We start from the raw sequence: 21,377 nt of genomic DNA on the forward strand, positions 1-21,377 counted from the left end.
GGGACCCGACCCCTGGGACGGGAGCGCTGCCGCGCTTCCCAAGCGGCGCACTATCCAGTGCGCCACCGGGCCGGCCCAAAAAAATATTCTTTCTCAAGGCCAAACTAAAGCTCTTCCTTCCACCTGATTGTAAGTATAGTACAAGGATATGACTAGACCAAGGAAAGAAATGCATATATTTTAATTTGAAAATAGACATTAAAAGGAAGCAATGCCCTCTAGAACCCTTGAGAGCACTCAGAGGTCACCTTGAGAATCACCATATTTTTCATAAACTACCTCATCTTCTAATTAAAGTTACTTTTTCTCAAACACCAGCATTCAAAATGTTTCAGCCATGTTCTTCTGCAATGTCATTACTTTTCTGCATTTTATTGCTACATTATGGGATTTCTTGGCACTGAAGTGCCATTTATAACATTATTTCTATGGGAAGATGTATCTCAAATTCAAAAGAACAAAGTTGCAAAATGAAATCTGGGAATACCAAACATTTGTAAATTGTGTTAATTAATTTCATTCATAATTCATACAATCATTCATTCATGTAGTAAATATAGACCACTTGATGTTAAGCACTGACTCCCACTTATTTTGCTGTCTTTATTGTGATTCTTATTTAAGTTCTAAAGCTAAATATCCCCTTCTTCGATAAAAAATCTGTGAGAAGGTATGTAAGGGAACTTTTTGTGTGTGTAAACATGAAAAATTTAAGATGTTTCATTAAAAAGTATCTGTCCCTATTCAAATATTGTGAGGGTGGATTTCAGACATCCACCCAACTGTATCCGAAAATCCTGGACAGCTGTGAGGTTGGTGACAGGAACTACAAAAATGGAGAGTCTGGAGTTACCATGCCCTCTGGGGAGAGAGAGAATGAACTCTAAGGAGTTGTAACTTTTGACCCATTAAAGACCAATGGGGAAAAGGGCACAGTGAGACATGAAAATGTACCCAGGAGAGCCAGGTCGCAGAAAGCCTGGGGCTTCAGGAGTGAGAGAAAAGGTAGGAGTGAGAGAGGCACTGTTTTGAGAAGATGCTTAGCAAACCGCATGGTGGGGTACACACATTGAGATTCTTTCCTTTGCCTGCAATGCCCTTTTTTCCTGTTTCTATTCTGGCAAGCCCAGCCACAACCTTCAAATCCTAGCTTCATATGGCTTTTTTTGTGAAGCCTTTATATACTCATGTCCCCTCAAGCAAAATACATCTCCTTATCCTTCAATATGCTCCCAGAGTGCTTGGCTAGATAATTTTAGAATAACACCTCTATTTGTTTCCACACCCAACTTTCTAGCTTGAGTGAGCAGAAACCTTTGCTTTTTTATTTTTATAATTATAGTGCCTAGTACATTACCAAGCACAAAAGCAGTTGCTTGATAAATGCTTATTAAAATATAGTATGCGTTATTATAACTTGCACATGATTAGCACTCCAGAGTTAAAGTGTTTTTGTGAATTTCATTTTATTTGATACTACAATGCTGTGAGTTTTTTCAGTTATTCATTCACTATTTAACTCCTATTATATGCTGAAGTCTTCTCTAGAAGCTGAGGATATAGTCTGAAGCAAATGGAGGAAGTCCCTACTCCAGTGGAGCTTATATTTGAATTGAGGTGATAATAATAACCAAATGCAAATTAATAAGCATATGGTAAAGTTTAGTAAAGGAGAAGAGGATTATGGGAAGTGGGGTAAGCAGGAGGATTCTTTGAGGTGTCCGACATTTGAGCTGAGAATTAAATAAGGTAAACGACCAGCTAAGCCGAAAGGGAAGCACGCATATAAAGGCTCTGAAGTATGCTGGCCAGTTTGAGGAAGAGCAGAGAAGCCAGAGTGGCTGGAGTAGAGAGGCATGGAAGAATGGGAGAAGATGAGGTGGAAGAGATGCCAACACCAGATCACAGAGGGCCCTGAGTCCATGGGAAGGACTTTGGGTGTTGCCCTAGGTAAAGCAAGAAGCCATTCTAAATATGAGCAGCTGTGTGGCAGGGTCTGATTTACATTTTTAAAGAATCTCTCTGGGTTCTGAGGGGACTGTTGCAATCATTCAAGCAAGAGATGAGGAGGTCTAAATCAAAGTCTAGGGTGGCAGTAGAAATGGTGAGAAATAGTTGATATCTGGACGTATTTTGAAAGTAGACCTGACAGTATGCTGGATGTAGGGTGAGAGAGAAAAAAAGCAAGCAATTGGGTACATCCTGTGATTTGTTGAGATGGAAACAATGGGAAGGAGCAGGTTGGTGGGTGGTGGCATCAACCATTCAGTTTGGACCATTGTGTTCGAGGTGTCTTTTAGACATCCAAGTGCAAGTGTCATGTGGGTACTTGGATACACCACTCTGGAGCTCAGGGGAGAGACTGGGGCTGTGGGACTGAAGGTATAGATCCAGGAATTCACCGTATGTGGATGGTATTTAAACCATGAGAGTGGGTACCTATGGGAAAAAGGAGAGGTTGCAGGACTGAGCCCTAGGCAATATCCAGCAGATATTGAGGTAGGAGGAAGATTAGGAGACTAATATACCATCTTAGAAGTCCTATAAATAGAAAAGTTGGAGGCAATACCATCCTAAAACCCTAGCAAGGAAAGTGTTTCAAAAAAGACTGATCCACAAGGTCAAATGCAGCTAAGAGATCAAGTGAGAATAAGGACTGGGAATTGACCTTTAGATTTGCCAATAGGAAAGTCATTGGAGAACTTTGTAAGTAAAAGACCTCAGCATGGACATTTTTATTTGAAAGCAGGATGGTGTGTTTTCAAGAGCAGTGGAGGGAAGATAAATAAAGACAGTTCTTTCAAGAGGCTTTTCACTAAGGGGATGTTTGAAGGGGAAGTGACTGCAGGGGATGATGAACAAAAGAAAGGGTGTTTGCTTGTTTTAAGCTTGGAAAGTTGCGGACTTTGGGCAAGTTATTTAATCTTTCTGAGTGTCAGTTTACTTCCCTATCATATGAGAGTGATAATGACAACCAAAGCTGTTCCCATAGGCACCTAACTATGTGTTCTATATTAGTCAAGACTTTTTCAGCTGCAAGTAATAGAAACCCAATCAGTTTAAAGAAGACATAAAAGGCTGGGAGAAACTGAGGAATGAGGAGACTGTCTTTCCTAGATTATTTGTATACTGATGAGGATAATCTAGTAGAGTGGAGGGGAAAAACTGAAGATACAAGAGAGGAAAGTGACAATTGCAAGAGCAAAATCCTTGATAGACAAAAGGAGTGGGATCCAAATCACAAGTGATGAGAATGGCCTTAGAAGCAGGGACAGTGCATTCAGGTGATACAAGTGACAGTAGGTCAGTAGATCAAATGCGGGAGGATGAAAGACTTCTTTTCTTTTCTTTTTTTTTTTCCTTTTTGTCTTTTTTCGTGTCCGGCAATGGCTCGCAACCCTCAGTGTCGCGCCCGTACTGGACCGGGACCGGCAACGGGATCGCAACCCTCAGTGTCGCGCCCGTACTGGACCGGGACCGGCAACGGGATCGCAACCCTCAGTGTCGCGCCCGTACTGGACCGGGACCGGCAACGGGATCGCAACCCTCAGTGTCGCGCCCGTACTGGACCGGGACCGGCAACGGGATCGCAACCCTCAGTGTCGCGCCCGTACTGGACCGGGACCGGCAACGGGATCGCACCCCTCAGTGTCGCACCCGCACCTCGCTCAGCCAGTGAGCGGGAACCGGTCTGTATGTGGGATCCGAACCCTCGGCGGGAGCGCCGCAGCGCTCCCAAGCGGCGCACTGTAGCAGTGCGCCACCGGGCCAGCCCAAAGACTTCTTTTCTGATTGCTTTTCTTTTTCTCAGTGGGATAAAAAGGGAGGCCATCAGCTCAAAGCAATGATGGTCAGATGGTGTTGGAGGTGAGGACAGAGGAGAGGGTATGGAATTGTCTTCTTGGGGCACAGGAAGGTGAGGCATAAGTATTAGTATCCCCATTTTACAGATGCTGCAACTGATGCTCAAATAATGATGTGACACAGTGTTCTAATGCACCCCAAAGAGCAGAAGGAAGCCTGCCAGTACGAAGCCTAAGGCTGGTGGATCCCAGGACTCCTCTCCACTTACCTCCCAGGTGCCTGCACAGTGTCGGATCCATAACAAATGCTGTTTACATGGTTGTTGAATGACAACATTCCATCCTGTTTTCTCCACCTGAGCCTCCTGTGACTCAAGCTGTATTTCCTGTCTTTTCATTTGCTTTTCCTCCTCATGGGCAGCCCACAGAAGCCAAGAGAGGAAACTGAAGACCTCCAAGGAGGTTTGGAGTCCTCCAGTTCTGAGAGACCACTATGGAAAACAGTGAAAGAGGGAAAGAGAGGGAAAGAACCTTATCAGTTCTCAAGTATTCACCTCCTGGTGGGGATTGACTTTCACTCAGGATACACATTTGATCCTGTCACTCTGCTGTTTAAAACCCTTTGGTGATGATAAGAGTAAGAACAATAATAGCAAACAGACACAGCGCTCTCACTATATGTCAGGTACTATGCTAATTATATTACCTGCATTAGCTCCTAAAATCCTATCCAAAATCTCATTCGGTACTTACTGTTATAATCCCCATTTTAAAGATGAGGAAACTGAGGCCTAGGAAGCTTAAAGAAATTGCCCATGGTTAGCTAATTTCAGATGTTGAGATTCAAACCAGGCGGTGTGTCTCTAGCATATGTGTTCTTACCCTAACCTCTCCGGCTTCCTTCAGTGGCTCCCCATTGCCTACATGTAACATCTGTATTCCTTACCGGGTCACACAAGCTCTTGCACAATCTGACTCCCATTTACTGTGCTGCTGTCATCTGCCATGACCCTTTGTATAACTGCCATACAGAGTTCATTGCAGTCCTCGAAAGTATACTATTTTGCATGCCTGTGTCTTTGCAGAGATTGTTTCCCTCAGCCCCAAGTGCCCTTCTCCCATGAGCCTCTTAACAAATTCATTTTCTAAAGCTCTGTTTAAATATCATTTCTATGGTCAGTGAAATTCAGTTCAATATTAATGAAGCATGTACTTTGTTCCAAGCACTGCTCTGGGTGCTGGAGGTTCAATAATGTAAAAGAGACACAGGCTTCCTGCCTTCAAGGGAGCTTCCCGTCTAATGATGGCAGGCAGTGAAAGAGATGAGTACTCTGATAGGGGTTACTGCACGGTATACAAGGAAGCACATGGTAGAGGACCTTCAGGCTGAGGTCGACATTTCTGGGGATCACGACAGGAATGTGTAGGAGAAAGGTAGCCACCATCTATTCAGCCAGTTTTGCTTGTAGCTGTTGCCACGTTTATGTGTTTGTGGCCCTGTCTGCTGCTAATGATGAGTCGTTGCAAGAGCAAATAAATATTTGTCAGGTTATGTGTAGTATACTTAATATAAATCTTTTGCATAATCTCCCAAGAAATCACAAGTTCAAAGAAATAACAAGTTTCAAAGAAAAATGCATTACTAAAATGGCAATTTCAACAAAAGATTCTCTGTAGTGCTGCTACCTGGCTAGGAGAAACTAATGCCGCATTCATTTAAATGTCACTCAATAATATTCACTGGCATTTCCCAGTGTTTGAATGTTCACTGCAGGAGACAGTTCTTCATAAATACTACTAGATTTATTTCTTATTTATTAAACAATCTTTTAAAATTCATAATGATAAGTAAAAAGTATATGATAGTGGAAGTATGTTAAGAATAGCTTATGTTATTAGGAATTCTTGAGATTTCCCAAGAATTCTGGTTTCTTGTTCCCAAATTTCAAAGAGGAATATCTGTTAGGAATTTAGAAACACCACTGAGGGCACATAGGCTAAACTAAGACCTTCCCTAAATTGCTTTAGGTCAATTTCATCTATCTTCCATCCACCTATGGGATTTGGTACATGCTTTTATTAGCAATTATGCCATGCCTTATTTATTTGAGTGCCTCTCTCTCGACTCACCTGTTAGCCCCTAAATTATAAGATCCTTCTCTCTCATGTCTTTATTTCTTTATTGCCAAGCTTAGGATCTGGCTTTTAATTGGCTTTCAGTAAAAATTTTCTCAGTGAATAAAGGAACTCAGTTAGGGTTAGATTTGGCTGTAGCTAATAAGAAAAAATAATTGTGTCTAAAACATGATAGAAATTTTATTTCTCTCTAGTATTCAAGAAGTCCAGAGGTGGTCATTTCAGGGCTAGCACAGCCTCCATAGTGTCAGTCACAGATTCCTTCTATCCTGTGTTCTGGCTTCCCTTCCCAAAGACACTCCATGGCCCAACGTGGCTGCTTGCCTTCCAGTCATTAAGTCAGCTTTCCAACCAGCAGCCTGGAGAAAGCAGCAGAGGAGGACAGGTTTTCACCAGAAATTGCACACACCACTTCTGCTTCGTGCCATTCCATAAGCCAGGACTTAGTCATATGGCCACACATAGCCACAAGGGAAGCTGGAAAACTGACCTTTTTCTAGGCTCAGTATGCCCAGCTGAGAATCGAGTTCTCCTCATACATTGCTGGCGGGAACATTAAAATGGTACAACCACTGAGGAAAATAGTTTGGCAGTTTCTCAAAAAGTTAAAGATAAACTTATATGACTCAGCAAATCCCTCCCAGTATATACCCAAGAGAATTGAAAACATCTGTCTACACAAAAACTTGTACATGAGTGTTCATAGCAGGACTATTCACAACAGCCAAAAAGTGGGAAACAACCCAAATGTCCATCAGTTGATAGATAAACAAAATGTAGTATTATCATATACACAGACAATGGAATATTGTCTGGATAAAGAAGGAAGTACATATTTATACATTGCTACAATGTGGATGAACCTTGAAATCATATGCTAAATGAAAGAAGCCAGACACAAAAATCCAAATATTATATAACTCCAACTATATGAAATGTCCAGAAAAAGCAGATCCACAGAGAGAGAAAGCAGCAGAGTTGTTGTCAGGAGCTGGAGGGAGGAGGGAGTGGGGCGTGACTGCTAACAGCATTTGTTTTCTTTTTGGGATGATGAAATGTTCTGGAACTAGACAGTGGTGATGGTTGCACAACCTCATGAATCTACTAAAAACCATGGAATTGTACACTTTAAAACAGTGTATTTTATGATGTGTGAATTACAGCTTAATAAAAAAAAGAAATTAATATTAACAAATCCAGGGTTCTATTGTTGGACAAAAAAGGTGGGAATACAACTCAAGAACAGTGGTCTCTGCCACAGTTCTCCAGAATGAGTCAGAAAAAATTCTCTTTAGAATGTGTTTGAGTTAATAGAACAGAAGGTAAAAAAAGAAGAGGACACAAAAATAAAACGATAAAACAGAGAAGCAGGCCTAAGAGAAGGTCAGAAGGATTGTTCTGAAGTTCTGAGGCTGTGGGTCCAGTTTATTATCACCTCCTTGGGACTCCTGCCTGGAATTTAGACTTGACTTTCCATTTGAGCTCATAAATCAAGACAAAGTTTAGGAAAATAATGTTTCAGTCAAAAGGCCACTGACTTTCAACTTCTACAAAATTAGCAACGAGTCCCTCTGCTACTAGTGACTTTTAAAGTGAGAATAATCAGACCCTGGGAAACACTCCAGAAAAATCATGGTTTGGCCCTCATAATGTTTGGTCATTAAGCAAGAAACTCAGAAGAATAGTAGCATGAATATCCCTAAAATTGAAAGCTTGGGATTGTAGAAGACAGTGCTAAGAATAATGAACACGTTAGGAGGAAAGTCTGACCCTGTAGAAAGGTCATTGGCTTTGGAGTTATACAGAACTGCATTCCAGCCCTGACATTGTAGTTGGCCAGCCATGAGACTACGGGCAAGTTATTTAACCTTTCTGAGCCTCAGTTCACTTCTCTATGATATGGGCATAATACGTCCCACATGCTATTTCCATGGGCACCTACCTATGTGTCCATACTAACCAGGATTCTCTCAGTTACAAATGACAGGAACCTGACTCCAGCTAGCCTAAGGTTGGGGGCAGTGGGTTGAGGTGGGCCAGACTGGATTTCTAGGATTGTGTATCCAGGAAGGGCAGAGTGAAGATGGGAACTGTCTGCAAAGCTCTTTCTCCACTGCTCTTCAAACACTTCTCTCCATGTTGCCTTCATTCTCTCTGACCTGAGTTTCAGGGTCACTAGAACCATGTCATTTGGCAGCTGGAGGCTCACTTCTGGTGAGAGAGGAAAGGGGGACACTGACTCTTTGGACCACTAGCTGTGGCCGTGTGTGTTTAATACCACCAGGTACCATGATGGGCCCAACCTAGGTCAGGGCCACATCCCTGAGGCCAGAAGGGGTCTGTTACTAGAAGAAGAGGGATGGGCAGAGGTAATGCACAGACCCAAACATGACAAGTCTACCCCATGTCCCAGAACAACCACCTTCAACCCGTGCCTCTTCTCTCACTTATCCCGACCCTCCTCATCCTACTCCACATCTCAGTGGAAGGCATCACCCAATGGCTGAAGCCAGAAATCTAGGAGTCAAGCTATCTAACTCCGTCTTGCTCATCTCCCACTTGCAATGAATCACCAAGCCCTAGTACTCTGCCCACTCACCTACCCCTTTTTCTTCTCCCCTTTGTCCCTGCTGTAGCATAGACCTCACCCCACTTTGTCTGTGCTGCCCCTGATGGTTGGTCTTCTTGTTGCCTTTACTCTAACTTCCACACTCTGGTGAGAGTTATTACTCCAAAATGATAGTCTTGTGTCTCTTCCCTGCTTAAGATTTTTAAATGGCTCCCCATCAAGGCCAGCAGCATCATTTGTGGGGCTCTGTGTAAAATATTCAGAAAGCAAGGGGAAAGTGCCAGTAGATGTACTGAAGTACAAAGCTTTTATCTTTTTTCATAGTCTCTCTCAACTTACAGTGTGGTTTTTTTACTACTTAGTGTTGTTCTAAGTAAAAAAAATTCAAATTATAAATTATTAGCGTAAACTTTACTGTTCATCTTTATATTGTGCAATGCCAGTTTTAAATGAAAATATAAGATCATGGGGCTGGCCTGTGTCTCACTCGGTAGAGTGCGGTGCTGATAACACCAAGGCCATGGGTTCGGATCCCATATAGGGATGGCTGGTTAGCTCACTGGGTGAGCATGGTGCTGACAACACCAAGTCAAGGGTTAAGATCCCCTCACCGGTCATCTTTAAAAAAAAAAAAAGAAAGAAAATATAAGATCATGAAACTCATATGTGGAATCAACTGAAGTTATACAATTCATATTTTTATCAGCACCACACTCTCCCTAGTGAGCCACAGGCCAGCCCTTACAATTTATATTTTTAGTCCATTGTATTTCATTCTTACCAGAACAGCAGAAATACTGCACAAAACTAACCCAACTGTTTCATTTCACTTCTTGATATGATACATTCTATTGAGACGCAATAGGAGGTGGCGGCTTCTGTAATATGCTGACCTTATGTTTGCTTTGAATCTCACTAAACTCCCACACATAGTAGGTCCACTGGAATCCTGTGCTCATGGAGCATCATGAACACTGTCTGCAAATGAAGCGGCAAGAAAATGCGACAGGCCTATTGCACACACCTCTGCTCATGGGCATGCTCCACGTCCCGTTGGACTTCACTTACAAAGCACGAGTCTAAAGATAGAAAGATCAAGTATTTTGAGGCCTCGACAGCAGAGCATGCAACCAAATGTGAGGCCCTTCTGGCGGTGGGGGGGTCTTGTGCAAGCTCACGCCCAGGTCACATGCCCAGGAAGGTGGTCCTGTTTCCTATTTCCTATAGCGTGACTTCTAGCCGCTTCGAATGAAATACTCGGCCTGTTATGATTAGGCCCAAGCCTCATCTCTTTCCTTTCTCCAATCACTCTCCCACCTTCTTTGTCCCACAGAAGTTGTTGCTCCTGCATGTATGAGCTACTTGCAGTTTTCTCTCACACTGCCCTCATTGCCTGAAATGCCTGGAAAGCTCTGCTCATTTGTTGGAAGACTGTCCCCTCTGTAGAGACTGCCTCAGCTCTCCCAGAAAAACTGAGATGCTCTTCTCCTTTGTTTTCCTAGACTTTCATATGGCCTGTGGTCATTATACATGCTTCCAAAAGTTCATGGAAAAATGGAAGTTAAAGATAACACGAATCTCTCCATGAATGCTTCGAAGACCCCTCGTATTGCATTGCTATTGCTTGCCTGTCTCCTCTAGACTATAAGCCCCTCGAGGGCAGGAACTCTTTTTTGAGTTCTCAGTGTTCAGTAGAATGTCTAGCAAAAGATAGGAGCTCGCTGAAACAAATTTGTAAATGGAGTGAAACCATGAAACAATGGCTGGTATACAGCAGGTATTCATTAACTAACTGAGTCTTCCAAAAATATTTACTTAGTGCCCACTATTTAATGAGATCTGTGCCATGTCAGTCCTTCCTTCCTTCAGCAAATATGTATGAGTATCTGCTGCATGTCAGGGCCTGTGTTAGGACCTGGGAACACATTGGTGAACAAGACAGGTGGGGCCCCTTCCTTCTAGGACCTTAGGGTAAATGTCTCTCAGTAAATGACCTCTCAGTAAATGTCATTTGACATCCTCTCCTTTTCACTGTGCCTCCCGTGAGGTAACCAAATCAAGCCATACATATTTTAAGACTTTCTCTGCTTCCACCTTCTGTTCAGGATTCTCTTTCTTTGCTCCATTCTCAGGTACCAAGAGGTGGATGCTTGGTCTTGCCAAAGTTTTTGTTTTCTCCCAACCACTGCAAAGATAACACAAAATGAATGAACTTGGCCCATTAGCCCCTGCACCAGCTACTACCAGCTTGGGCCATCTCAGTAAGTTCTCCCAGAGGTCAGTCACTAAATGTTGATTACTGTTTTCAATCTCTTCCCCTCACCTAACTGTTTCTTTCACAAATTTGAGGTTTATTTTCTTGTAACACATACCGTATCTGGTAATCAAAACTTCACCTGTCTCATTTCAAGTGCAGTTAGCTATAGAGCTAAGCTCAGGCTAACCAAGGAGAACAAATTCCTATTTGGACGATTGAGTTCTTGGTGACATATGCCTATTTTCCATCCTCCCCCATTTTCTCCCCAACCCTGAACCCATCGACTTTTTGCCCTCATGTACTTTGAAGGTGTTCTTGAGTAGAGAAAAATGTCTAAGGGCTTTTTTATGTATCCTTTTCAATACATAGCTTACTTTTCTCTAATATTCTCCCAGCTGGGAGGAAATTTTTCATGCTTAATCATGGCTAAAAGAAGAAATATTTTGGAAAGTCTGAGCAAACTCGCTTCGGAAAGTATTTATGATTTAGAGAATCAAGCTGTAGAAATGTTTTAGGTGAAGAAGTTGCATAATGGTCATAATTAATTTCTACATGTCTCTGATAAGTGTTAAACACCATTGAATAGTTTGGATTCCCTAAAGATCCAACTGTTGAATGGTTTGGGTCCCTCCAGGGCATGTTGGAGGCTGGGTTGATCACATCAACTGCCTTAGCCACAGACTGCACTTCATCAGTTTAAATGATTCTAATGGGCTCTGACACACTGGAAGTGGGAGTGCCTTGCTAGATCTAACAACCACTTGAAATCATTTCCAACCCACTAATATGTTTTCATGGAATTCTTGTTCCCGAATAAAGTACTGTTAAATCATGATTTTGACACACTGTAGAGGACTCATCTCTTAGTCATAGCACTTTGGGTCACACTGCTCATCCAGAAGGCCACAGAAGATTCAAATGAGCTATATGAGATTGTCCACCTCTGCTTGAAAAATGGTTCTATAGCAACTTTGCCTCTCCAGAACAACATCCTGGAATTCCTGGAACAGAATGATGGCAATAGCAGCCACAACTAGACGTGATGGCTGCCATCAATGGAGACCTTGTGTATGTCAAATGTTAAGTTAGGTGCTTTTATATTATATAATTGAGGCCAACAACCATGCAAGATAGGTATCATTATTCTTATTGTGTGTAGTAGGAAACAGGCCCACATAGCTAGTTTGGAGGTAGAACTGGGATTTGGAATAAACTGACTCCTTGCACCAAACATGTGATTCTATACCTGGATGCTTTCTCAGATACTGTATAATTGAATCAATGTTTGATAGAAAGAAAAGTCCAGTTCTGCTCGTCCGGGGAACAATGATAATGTGTCATGAAGGAGAATTCTTCTTGCTAAAAAATTCCTTTGATCTATCATTTTTAAGAACATGGTGTTTTTTCCCATGTCATTGAATTGCCAATTTGTTATTAAAAGAAGACTTTTTGGGGGAGGATCAGAAAATCTTAGAGAAAAAGTGCTTTTATTCTTCTATGCCTTGCCTTAATAAACAGAGTAGACAGAACATAACTAATTCTATTCTTGATGTGTCAAGGTGATTTTTATAAGTATGACTCATGATTCTCTAACATAAATAGTGTCCTAAGGCTATGATGGGCTGCCTAACAGGGGCTTTTGCCTCTATAACTGGCATGAATTACTTTTTTTTTCTTTCTGTTTTGAGGGATGTAAAATTATCCCTCAATCCTGGTTCATCATTTTGGAGATCTTCCGTGACCCCAAGGTGGGATCTTTCTCATGTAAGTTCCACCCAACCCTCTAGAAACCTCCATATGGCACACAGCACATTACGCTATAAGCATCTTTTTATAGGTAGGTCTCCCCACCTAAGTGTGCCATCCTGGAGGGCCTCATACCACTGAGTGTTCCATTTCCTGCTTAGCACAGCCCCTGCACATAGTTAGTCTCTCAATATATATTTCTTGAATGAACGAGTGTTTATACCATAGATAATAAAAGGGAATTAATTACTCTTTCAGTATGAATGGGGTGTTGTCATTGAGGACAGAGTAGCAAAATGTATAAAACATTTTTTTCTGAATGCCTTTCATGTTAAATATGAATTGTGGGTATTTGACTCTAATGTTCAAATATGAAACTGGCTGTATGGTTTCTGTGTACCCATGTCATTATGTCTGACCTTGGTTCCATGGATGAAGTCATTTTAGGCTGTAGGCAGACTTGTCCAGCTCTGCCTGTGCTGTGAGACTCCACTCAATCCCATATTCTCTCCTCACCCACCCCAACTCCCTGACTTACTCATGAAGAGGTGAGTTTCTCTAGCCTCTGGCTCTGTATAGAGAGGTCAGCAGACAAGCTCCTCCCTCACTAGTTCCTTACTCTCCTCGGGTGTACTCAATGGTTACCTTGCTAATCACAAAATTCTATACCCTGATAACCTGCATTTGCAGCATTGGTGCTCAATGGACTCGCAAGTAAAGCCCTTTGGTGGACAGAGAAAGGGTGCCTCCTACGCCCCTCCCTGCAGCAAGTGTCCAGTAGTAGCTAATGCGTGAGCTTGGAGGGAAGTCAGCCCTGCCTCTGGGTCTGCTTTGATCACTCACTAGCTGTTAACTTAGCATCTCCAATGTGAAGAAGATGAAAGTCCCTACCTCATAAGGTTTTTACTAATTTAAATAAAATCATGTATGTGAAGCACAGAATAGTATCTGGCATACAGTCAATGTTCAATAATGAAAGCTACTGTATTAGTCCATTTTTGTTGCTTATAACAAAATACCTGAGACTCGGTGATTTATAAAGAAAAATGAAATTTATTGCTTGCAGTTTCTGAGGCTGGGAAGTCAGTCCAAAGTTCATCTGGTGGTGGCAACAGTGAACCAGAGGTCTCACATTGCAAGATGGTGGGAACAGAGAGAGCAGAGAGAGAGAGACAGACTCTCTTACTCTTTTAAAGGTCTCAGAACCACACCCCTGACCACCATTTTTAATCCATTCACTATGGCATGGTCCTACAATCTAATCACCTCTTCAAGGCTCCACCTTCCAATTACCATAATAGGATTTCTTACCCTCTTAACAGTCATGGTGGAGGCTGAGTTTCTAATACATAAAACGTGGGGGATACAATTCAAGCTTCAGAGAGTTTTGTGGGGACATAATTCAATCCACTACAGCTACTAATTTGTTCCCAAGAAGGTGAGGGAGAGGGATTAGTGATATTAATAAATTTAATTTTCTAGTTTAGACATTCCAGATATGACTTACCTAAACCTTTGTGGGAAGGTTTTTTTCAGTATGAGATATTACAAAACCCTGACTAGGAAGCAGAAAAATCTGATGCAGAATCAAGATTAGGTTCAGTTGTGAGTAACAGAGCTTCCCATCTCTACCCCCAAAAAGAATGACTTAAACAACACAGAAGTTTCTCTCTCACATAAAAGTCCAGAATTGGAAGTCTAGGGCTGATATAACTTTTATCTATAGGGTCCTCAGAGATCTAGGCTTTCTCTATCTTGATGCTCCACCATACATAGCCTCTATATGTTACTTCATGGCCCAAGGGGGCTGCTCAGCTCCAGTCATTGGATCTACATTCCAGGCAGTCAAAAGTACAACAGGGCAAAGAAGAAATAGTAAATGGAATTCACAACTCTTTTAGGGAGGATTTCTGAAGCTGCCACATGACACTTCTGCTTACATCTGAATGTCCAGAACTGAGTCGCATGGCCATACATAGCTACAAAGGAGGCTGGGAAATTTAATCTTCATTCTGGGTTGCCATGTGCCCAGCCAAAAATCAGGAGTTCTATTACAATGGAGAAAAGGGAAAATGAATATCAAAAGCAATGTTTGCTACACAAGCCCATCCACTTCTCATGACATTCATTACACTCTGGGAACTTAAGTGAGGTTCCTAAAAATATCATGGTATATCTTTTAATCATTAATAATAGGACCTGGCATTTATGCCTGGCACCAGTATACATGCAATAAATCTAGGCATTGGGATACAAAGATAAACAATAAACAGTTCTTCCCCAAATAAAGGTAGTATAATGGCTTATGTGCTGTACCAGTGGTAGTTACAAAGTGTTATTGCATGTGGAGGAAGGGATAATTCAGCCTTCTGGAGGTTCAGAGGGGGTGGTCTGGGGAGGCTTCATCAGGAACAACTTTTGTTTGGGACCTTGGTAAATAAAGAGGACTTTCTTAGAAGTGAGCAGATGCAAGCCAAAAATCAACTGTTGGGCACATTCCCAGCCGTAAGCAAAAGAATCTTGGCTCAAATAAGTGGATTCAAGCAAAGAATTAGGGGGAAATGGAGAGGGAAAATCCTTTGCCTTCTCCCATTTCTGTGCACCCAGGGAACCAGAAGGAAAGAATGAAATACAATGGTTATTCCTTAATGTCAATGATGAAACATGGCTAGACCACTTATTGCCATAGGCCAAGTTTTTTCTTTGAAATATTGGATACTTTTCATGCTGAAGAACAAATCTAGCATAATGCGAATGGGGCAGAAAGCTCCCTTTTAGAGACAGGTTAAATGTAGTGTACCGTACAATTCACTGTTGTATGCATGATATGAAATTTCTGCTAAAATATTAAAAAATAATCTCATTGAGAGAGTAACCAGAGCTTCTGGGAAAAAGCTCTTTAATGATGGCAATAAAAGCAGTCTCTCCTAGTTTATTATTACAAATGGGGAAATGAAATGATAAAGTTAAGTAGCTTTCCAACATCATGGGGCATTATTGTTAGAAGGAGCTCAGATTTTCTCATTCCTGGGAACATTTGGTTCCCTCAGTTACTAAACTTCTTTCGCACATGGACATATAATTATTTTCCACACCTCATACATGTTGTTTCAAATGACAGTTTGTTTTCCATTTTGCTCCAGCATACATACATTCTAAAGTAAGCTCACATGAACAACCTGAAAGAACTTATAGTTGACTGAGACAAATGTTGTGACTAGGCTTTCATCGTGCAGCTAGATAATTTAAATAGCAGACGGTGATGTTACAAAACCACAATTATAAATGTAGAAGCCATCACCTGTCAAAACTGGATTCAAAATAATTTGAAGATGCTGCTTTCTAAAGGACACAGAATAGCTCTAGTTCATTAGAATCCAGGGAAGAAGAAAAAACCCATCCAGCCATTCGAAGCACTGCTGAGTCTGAGACACGTACCTTCCAGGGATTGCACTGGGAGCCTTTGGGAAACCAGGAGTACAGACAGTGCAAAAATACAAGGTCTGTGTACAAAATATGCTACTCTCAGGAAAAATAAGGGCAAAATAAAATTATGTAAAAGTAGCACTTTAGGCTGCTTTGTCCCACTTTAGGGAAGGCTTTTAAATGCTAATAAACTTGAATGGCCCATTTTGAAATAATTTCACTATGTAATTGTCAAGGAAATGAAATAAAAGTTTCACAGACAATAAATAGTTGTCATCTTTAACTTGTAAAACTTCTTTTTTTTTTTTTTTAAAAGATGACCGGTAAGGGGATCTTAACCCTTGACTTGGTGTTGTCAGCACCACGCTCACCCAGTGAGCAAACCGGCCATCCCTATATAGGATCCGAACCCGTGGCCTTGGTGTTGTCAGCACCGCACTCTCCGAGTGAGCCACAGGGCCGGCCCTTAACTTGTAAAACTTCTTGTCCAGTGGTTTTGTATTCGAGATGGCTTAATGCTTTTTATTTATCTTTTTATTTTTACTTTTAATTCCCTGTGCTTTTGTATTTTTGAGGGAAGGATTGTCATTTCATAAGTCAGATACAATTTTCTCTTACTGTTTTGGACTTTCATGTCCTGGGAACTTTTGTTTTTGACTCCTAAGAATACATCAACTTTATAGCTGGGTCTTCCTCTACCTGAGCCATGCCTAGGTTTCTGGTGTGAGAGGTATCGAGGTGGCAAACTCAATATGAGGAGCTGTGTAGCATCAAGTATGCAGATCGTGGATTTGAATACTGTCGCTGCCACTTTACAGCTCTGTGACTTTGGATAAATTACTTAACCACTCTGGGCCTCAGTGGTCTCATTGTAAAATGGAGGTAATGAGAGTACCTACCTCATAAGGTTGTTGAGAGGATAAAATGATTTCCTAACACATAGTACTCAGTAAAATATTAGTTATTATCATTATTGCATTCTAATACCCCAACAAGATATTAATGTTCATTGAAAATGTTTCCTTAAAATGTTTTTTAATATAAAATGAACTGAAGTTCAGAGTCTATTCATTGAAGTTGAAAAATCTTGGTTTGAGGCTCAGCATTGCCACATTCTAAATGTGTGGCTTTGGGCAAAACGTATAACTCTCCTGGGCCTCAGTTTTCTCAACTTTGTAATGTGCAAGGGATGGGGAACTGGATAATTTCTCATTCATTCATTTAACAAATATTTGTTGAGCACTTTAACATTCATCTCCAAAATCTGTGTGATTGCTGCAGCATTTTATATGGACTTAGTATTATTCCCAGGCATTACTTTTGCAAGTGGAAATGTTTGTCAGGAATTCTCCCATACCATATTTTTGTCATGCAGATGAGCAGTGGATGTAATATTCTTATTACATTTGGGGAATCTCTTGGGGAATCTGGTGGATGCTGAGGAGCCTCTCCACACACTGATAGACACACAGGCCAGACGGAATTTGGGCCAATGTAGGGGCAGGCTGACAATTTTTCAGTCCATTCACAGGCTCTCTGGGGCCCTAAGAGCAGGTCACAGATTGGAAGTTGGACCACTAAGATCCTCCCAGGAATCAGCTGGGAAAGGCGGCAGCTACCCATTTGCAGATCAACTGGATAAAACACCAACACTGCTAGAAAGATCTCTACCAACCAGTTAGCAACTCCTGCTACCAGCAGAGAAATTGGGAAATGCAAACGTTTAAAAATGTGAACTGGGCCATCTTACTCCCCTGTTCAAACCCTGCAATGTTTCTCCACCACACTTACTGTAAAATCCAAAGTCCTTTCCATGGCCTGCAGGCCTCTACCTGATCTGGCCCCTGCCACTCCACTGACTTCACTCCAGCAGTGCTGCTCTCTTGTCTGTTTTCAAACACTCCAGCTGCTTACTTTCCCTTCTGCTTGGGGCTCTCTTACCTGGATCTTCTCATGGAGGCTCTTCTCGTTACTCAGTTCTCAGCCCAGATGTCACTGCCCACTGACTCTAAAGTAGCTCTCTATCATTTATGTTTCCTGTATTCCTGGCACTTATCACTGCCACAGTTTTCTTGTTTATGTATATGTTTATCATCAGTTTCGAACCCAAAGGATGTACTTCCCATGAGAGTGGGAGGGATCTTGTCTGTCTTGTTCCTGCTGTATTCTCAAGGTTGAGCAGAGTACCTCACACATAGTAGGGCACTCAATAAAAAAAGAATTGTCACTTAAATGAATGAATAAATAAATGAGTGAATGAGGATAGCAGTCAGGAAATCCTGTCTTCCTCTCCATTCTAATATCATGCTATTAAGAGAAGAGGTGGTTCGGGAATGAGAGGATTATAGCAGAAACTCTGAGATAAGTCTCTGCATCAGGATGCTGTGGTGTCACGGGGAACACAGATGCTGGAGCCAGACTTGCTGGATTCACCCTCAGCTCTGTTGCTCTGTGGGCTCTGGTAAGTTCTTTAGACTCTCTGCAAAATGAAGGGTGATAATAAAATTACGTATTGTTGTTTTGACTACTAAATGTGATCATACATACAAAGCTCTTAGAATAATGACTGACCCACAATAAGTTATTGCTATTGGGCAGTTATTTGGTAAAACTTTAAGCCTTTGCCTCTGTGCCCAGCTTCAGCCTCCACCTCACAGTCGGCTCTCCCAAATGCTAAGCACTGCCTGGTAAGACTGGAGCCTGCCAGACTCCAAGAGCAAGAGCTTTCAGACTCTCCATGACACTCCCAAGTGCTATGGAAATTTCTAGGTCTCTTGGGTTTAGCTTTAACTCCATTCCTGTCCCTGTTACTTAAGAAAGCAACTTGGAAAACAAGTGAAAGTGAAGTTATAAGGATAACCTTGAGTCTTTTCAAACTTCAAAACAAAAGTGTAAATTGTTAGGAAACTTGATCATCTCTCAAACGACCAAGACAAATGAGATTGAGGACCGCTGACCTTCATGGCATACTGAGCAAGAAAGGGATTGAAAATGAAATAAATAAGAAGGGCCTGAACAGTAACTCCTGTGGTCCCAGGTAGTGGTCGATGATGTTACCTGGGAGTGATATCGAACCAGCTCCCAGAGAGGGACCTTTCCTGAATCTTACCCAGGAAGTTACATGAATCACCAGAAGTAATAGAATAGGAGTCCTTCTCCTCCACAGAGGAAATGCCAGAGCTGTATCTTTAAGCAAAAAGAGAAAGAAGCCATTCCGTTAGTAATAAGTAATACATGGTTGACACTTTGTAGAGACAGCCTTCCTCAGAAATATAATTGATTAAATTAAAACAAGAAGATATCACTACATACCTATCAGAATGGCCAATATCCGAAACACTGACAACACCAAGTTTTGACAAAGGATGTGGAGCAGTAGGAACTCTCATTTATTACCTGTGGGAATGCAAACTGGTACAGCCACTTTGGAAGATGGTTTGGCAGCTTCTTACAAAACTAAACATACATTTATCATATAATCCAGCAATCGTGCTCCTTGGTATCTACCCAAATGAACTGAAAATTTATGTCTACACAAAAGCCTGCACACTAATATTAGTAGCACCTTTATTCATAATCAGCAAAACTTGGAAGCAACCAAGATGTTTTTCAGTAGGTGAATGGATAAACTGTGGTACCTCCAGCCAATGGGTTATTACTCAGTGTTAAACAGGAATGAAATCAAACCATGAAAAGATATGGAGGAGGAAACTTAAATGAATATTACTAAGTGAAAGAATCCTGCCTGAAAGGCTGCATACTGTATAATTTCAGCTACATGACATTCTGGAAAAGGCAAGACTATGGAGACAGTAAAAGGATCAGTGGTTATCAGGGGTTGAGGGGAGGGAGCAATGATATAGGCAGAACACAGGATTTTTAGGGCATCAGAACAATTCTGTATGGTACTATAATGGTGGACACATGTCATTAAACATTTGTCAAAACCCATACAATGTAAAATACCAAGATTGAACTATAGACTTTGGGAGATAATGGCATGTCAGTGTAGGTTCATCAGTTGTGACAATGGTACCACTCTGGTGTGGGGATGTCAATAGTGCGGGAGGCTGTTCATGTGTCAGGGCAGAGGGTACACAGGAACTCTGTACTTTCTACTCAATTTTACTGTGAGCCTAACTAAAACTACTCTAAAAAATAAAATGTATAACAGAGATCAGGAATGATTAACCTGATGAAAGAACTTTCACCCCAGCATCCCAGAATGGTGTACACAACATCAGCAGGATGGATGATTCCAGCCTAGAGACAAGAAGACAAGGAAAGATCTTGGCCATCCTAGCGTAGGACTCTTTTCTTCAGGTTGCACTTCTGCTGTGAGGAGGGAATAGGCAGATTCCCATCAAGTGGTAGTTTGTGATGTAATTATATTTGAGTGAATAATACAATGCATATAGTTCTCCTTCCTGCTGTGTTCAATTATACTTTTCATTTCACAGTCTTTGTAAAATCCTGCAATGAAGTACTTGGAAAGCGATAGTTATGGATCTATATACTTAAACTGGGTTACATGACTGTCTTAGTTTGGGTTCTCCCCAAACCAGAGCCCGAGACAAGGACTTGAGTGTAAGCCATTTATTTGGGAAGTGCAGGGAATACTGATAAGGAAGGAAGAGGTGACACAGGGAAGGAAGCTAGTAAGCCTCCATTACTAAACCAGCTGCTGCAGTGGGTAGTTGAAACTTAACCCTACAGGAAAATTCTGGGAAGTGGTGTAAAACACACATCTCAGAGTAAGCCTACTGAGGGGGCAAGGTGCCTGGGGGAGATAGAGTTGGAGGGCTATTGGAGTGGGGAGAGGTCGTGGTAATTTCCTGGTGCTTCTGGACTGTGCAAACACATGCCAGTTAAAGTAGCTTTACTTGGTTTCAAAAAGAGTCTTCAGGCCCTAGATGCCCACAGTGGGAGCTCTGTCAGCTGGGGCACAACTGAGTTGGTGAAGCCTGTAAGCAGGACACCAGTAGCAGTTGCTACATTAAGCATTGCAATCAATCCAGCCTAATTTGGTTCCTAGCCCAGCCCTACCATTACTAACTGCAAAATCTTCAGCACATTTTAAACTTTCTTAAGTTTCAGTATTTAAGCTTAAGAATTAATACCAGCCTAACGAGGTTGCTGTGAACACTAAGAAAATGCTTGTCAAATATACCCTGGCGAGTACTGAATATATATTTTATATATGTGAGTTCTTGGGTTAGTGAGACCAAGGAAACTGCCCTCTTAATGAATATAGCTTTAACAAGGCTCACTTAGATCTGGGAGTGCTGCGTATGACCAACCATACCAGGAGAAGAAAGACCCATTTGTATGTCAGATCATCACCCCATTATTGAGCATACACAATGTAAATAGGATCTAGATTGTTATTCCTAGAGCTCTAAGCAAACTTTTGAAAATGTAACACAAGAGAGAACTTCTG

The 21,377-nt window shown here is 41.6% G+C and overlaps 1 long non-coding RNA gene across 1 annotated transcript in view; it reads left to right on the forward strand.

Moving 5' to 3' along the window:
* LOC103587659 overlaps positions 1–10,715 on the forward strand; it is a 12,743-nt gene extending 2,028 nt beyond the window's left edge. The window contains exon 3 of the long non-coding RNA XR_550245.1: positions 10,641–10,715. This is a non-coding gene — a long non-coding RNA (uncharacterized LOC103587659). The remainder of the gene's footprint in view (positions 1–10,640) is intronic.
* The last annotated feature ends 10,662 nt before the right edge of the window (positions 10,716–21,377 follow it).

The sequence above is a fragment of the Galeopterus variegatus genome, unplaced genomic scaffold (assembly GCF_000696425.1).
Source record: "Galeopterus variegatus unplaced genomic scaffold, G_variegatus-3.0.2 Scaffold472, whole genome shotgun sequence".
NCBI classification, from domain to species: domain Eukaryota; kingdom Metazoa; phylum Chordata; class Mammalia; order Dermoptera; family Cynocephalidae; genus Galeopterus; species Galeopterus variegatus.